The sequence below is a fragment of the Moschus berezovskii genome, chromosome 22, assembly GCF_049115385.1.
Source record: "Moschus berezovskii isolate FMDL1 chromosome 22, NW_MosBer_1.0, whole genome shotgun sequence".
Classification (NCBI taxonomy): domain Eukaryota; kingdom Metazoa; phylum Chordata; class Mammalia; order Artiodactyla; family Moschidae; genus Moschus; species Moschus berezovskii.
The window spans coordinates 2,385,840-2,390,371 of record NC_142481.1 but is presented as its reverse complement, the minus strand read 5'-3'; positions in this window follow the sequence as shown (position 1 = coordinate 2,390,371).

The following is a 4,532-nucleotide window of genomic DNA, read 5'->3' as shown; positions in this document are numbered from 1 at the left end:
ATCTTGGCAAATAGTTGGGGAAACAAAGGAAACAGTGACAGACTTTATTTGGGGGGTCTCCAAAATCACTGCAGATGGTGACTACAGCCATGAAATTATAACACACTTGCTTCTTGGAAGAAAAGCTATGACCAACCTAGACAGCATATTAAAAAGCAGAGACATTACTTTGCCAACAAAGATCCATCTAGTCAAAGCTATGGTTCTTCCAGTAGTCGTGTATGGATGTGAGAGTTGGACTATAAATAAAGCTGAGCGCTGAAGAATTGATGCTTTTGAACTGTGGTTTTGGAGAAGACTCTTGAGAGACCTTTGGAGTGCAAGGAGATCCAACCAGTCCATCCTAAAGGAAATCAGTCCTGAATATTCAATGGAAGGACTGATGCTGAAGCTGAAACTCCAATACTTTGGCCACCTGATGCAAAGAACTGACTCATTGGAAAAGAGCCTGATGCTGGGAAAGATTGAGGGCCTGAGGAGAAGGGGATGACAGAGGATGAGATGGTTGGATGGCATCGCCGACCCCATGGACATGAGTTTGAGCAAGCTCCGGGAGATAGTGAAGGATGACCGAGTAAACAGCCGTAAAGGGAAGCCTGGCGTGCTGCAGTCCATGGGGTCACAAAGAGTTGGACACGACTGAACGAGAACAGCCATCAATGAATACGTAAGACTCAATAAAAGAAGAAATAACCAGCTGGACAGAAGATGCATTTGTCTTCATCAGTAAACCTCCAAATGGGTATTTCCCTCTTGATGCTCTACTCATGCCAAGAAATCCGGCTTTAAACATCCAAGTTTAGCAACACTGATGTTGAATCAATCACTGTGTCCATCAAGCAAATCACTTTCCTGCTCTTGGACTTCTCCTTCCTCCCAACCCACTGCTCTCAGGACACAGGGCTTCTGTTTCACGGTTCAAGAGAGCCTGAAGTTTAAAGCATCAAGCAGACTATGGCATGGGACCAGATTTTGAGTCTTCAGTAAAGGGTCAGGCAAATCCCTTTGATCCCATCACTTCCTTTCCCGAATCACCACTCCTTTTCCAGGTAGGTAAGCCTGCTATTGATTCCCCAAGTCCAGATTATTAGAAATAACAGGTTCCAACTCTCCCAGACATTAGACAATATACAAAGCTACAGTCATCAAAACAGTGTGGCACCGGTACAAAAGCAGAATATGGATCAATGGAACAGGATAGACCCAGAAATAAACCCACACACCCAGGCCAGTTACCCTCCAACAAAGCAAGCAAGACTATACAGTGGAGAAAAGACAGGTGCTTCAGCAAGTGGTGATGGGAAAGCTAGACAGCCACGTGTAAGTCGATGAAGTTAGAACATCCTCTCACACCATACTCCATAATAAACTCAAGACGGCTTAAAGACTTACAGAGCTAAGACACCATAAATGCTTAGAAGAGAACAGAGACAAAACACTAACATAAATCGTACCAATGGTCTCTTAGGTCAGTCTCCCAAGACGATAGAAAAAAGAGCAGAAATAAACAAATGGGACCGCATCAAACTTACAGGCTTTTGCACAGCAAAGAAAACCATAAACAAAAATACAAGCTACAGACTGGGAGAAAATATTTGCAAATGACAGGACTGATAAGGACTTGATTTCTAAAGTACACAATTAGCTCATACAACTCAGTAACAAAACACCCAATCCAAAAGTGGTAGAAGAGCTAAAGAAACATTTCTCCGAAAGAAGACACCAAGATGGCCAGCAGGCACACGGAAATATGCTCATCATCACCAACAATTAGAGAAATGCAAATCGAAGCTACAGTGAAGTGCCACCAGACTTTTACCAGAATGACGACCACTAGAAAGTCTGCAACAAAGCTGGGGAGGGCGTGGAAAAGGAGCCCTCCTACACTGCCGGGCAGACGCAGATCGGCCCAGCTACTATGGAAACCAGTGTGGAGGCTCTTAAAAACTAGAGTTCCCCTACGGTCCAGCAATCCAACTCCTGGGCAAACATCCACACAAAACTACGCTCAGAAAAGATGCATGCATCCCTATATTCACAGCAGCACTGTTTACAATAGCCAAGACGTGGAAGCAACCTTAATGTCCATCAACAGATGAATGGATGAAGAAGATACGATTACACACACACACACACACACACACACACACACGCACACACGGAATACTACTCGGTCATGAAAAAGAAGTAATGTCATCTGCAATGACATGAATGGATGCAGAGGTCATCACATTAAGAGAAGAAAGTCAGATGCAGAGAGTTAAATATCATATGACAATACTTACACGTGGAATCTAAAATACGACACAGAGGAACTTATCTGAGATAGAAACAGGCTCACAGAGAACAGACTTGTGTCTGCCAAAGGGTGGGGCTATGGGGGGGGATGGACTTGGAGTTTTGGATTACCAGATGCAAACTATTGTATATAGAGTCGATAAACTACAAGGTCCTACTGAAGAGCAGCAGGAAATATATTCAGTATCCTGTGATAAATCATGACGGAAAAGAATATGAGAGAGAATGTATATACACATATAACTGCATAACTAGGGTGTACAGTAAAAATGAACATTGTAAATCAACTATAATAAAATAAATTTTTAAAAAAGTACTTATTTATCTGGCAGTGCCAGGCCTTAGTTGTGGCTCATGGGATCTTCCATCGTGGTTGTGGGATGCGGGATCTAGTTCCCTGCACTGGGAACTCAGAGTCTGAGCCACTGGAACACCAGGGAAGTCCCTAAAATAAAATTTTTAATAAACAGAAACATATTCTGATTCTAATTACTAGTAACCCAAAGTGATCTAAACCTTTGATTTTTTTTAAGGTATCTACCTTGGCACTGCCCAGGTGGCAGCAGTGGTGAAGAACCTGCCTGCCCATGCTGGAGATGTAAGAGATATGGATTCAGCCCTGGGTTGGGAAGATCCCCCAGAGGAGGGTACAGCAATCCACTCCAGCATTCCTGCCTGGAGAATTCTGTGGACAGAGTCGCCTGGTGGGCTACAGCCCATAGAATTGCAGAGCTGGACACACCTGAAGCGACTGGACACACAACCTTGACACTATTTTCTCCCTCAGTTCATATATTCTCCCCAATGTCTCTACCACGGGTTTCATCTGCAAATAACAGGTGGACGGAGGTGCAGAAGGAAGAAAATATTAAGGACTGAGAGGGCACACGGACAAAGGGTCATGGGGTTCAACTTAGCACAAGATCCCACTGCATCTTGTAAGACGTGTTGGTTCTTAAACTAGTAGAGCTGGATCACTGAAGCTCAATTATCTGACTCACGTTCTCCGTGGTCTGTTACAAATTTGTATTTAAATTGGTAAAAGAGGGATGTCCTACCTACAGGGTTTCATGGATTCAGACACATTATAAAGGTCAGACAGCATGACCGATGCAACGGACATGAGTCTGAGCAAACTCTGGGAGGCAGTGAAGGACAGGGAAGCCTGGTGTGCTGTCCTCCACGGGGCTGCAAAGAGTGGGACACGGCTGAGCGACTGAGCAACAGAAAAATGAAGGTGCTATAAATCATTACGTTCAAAATAAAATCTCCAGCTGTGCCCTTTGCTTGTTGAAAAGGAGGGTAAGAAAGAATCTTGGGTGTTAGGAAAAGAGAAAACGACCATTTTGTAAGTTCCTACTCTTCATATCCCTTTCACGTATGACACCATTGATATCACGTCATATCCTGTGTGGGATCCATGTTTGACATTTTCAGGTTGGTGGATTACGCTTTAGATGTAAACACACAGCCTGTGATCTTTCACAACAAGAAGCAAAGGCTGGAACTGGGTCTGTTTGCATATTAAGAACCAGTCCACCCCGCCTCCCCCAGGAGAGTGGGACGGACATGCACACACAGCTGTATTTAAAATGCAGAACCAACAAGGGCCTACTGTCAACACAGGGAACTCTGCTCGGGTTATGCGGCAGCCTGGATGGGAGGGGAGTTTGGGGGAGAACGGATACATGTGTATGTATGGCTGAGTCCCCTTGCTGTCCACCTGAAATTATCACAACATTGTTAATCAGCTATACTCCAATACAAAATAAAAGTGTTAAAAAATAAATACAATTTATAAAACAAAAAAAGAATCAGTCAAGGTGTCCATCAGGCTAATTTCATCACAGTATTATAATTACGGAATTATAACTACACCTATCACACCTCTCAGTCCATGAGAAAGGAAGTTTTCGATTTCCTCAAGACATTTTTTATATCCTTTGCTTTATTTAATCCTCTTAATGGCCCCAAGAATTTAAATTATTACACCAATGAGGGGAAAAAAAAAAAAACTCACAGGCGAGCCTGTGTAGGATCTTGGGCCAAATACAGACTCGGGTTGGGAGTCTGGAGACTGAGCTTTTGTCATGCTGGCTGTCACAGATGGAAGAGGCATCCTGGAGGCAACGGCTCATTCGTCCCCGTGAACGGAAATTCCTGACCTCGCTCGCGGCCGGGAGGCTGTTCTCCCAGGACGGGCCATGGTAAACCTGTGGTGTCTCCTCGCTGGG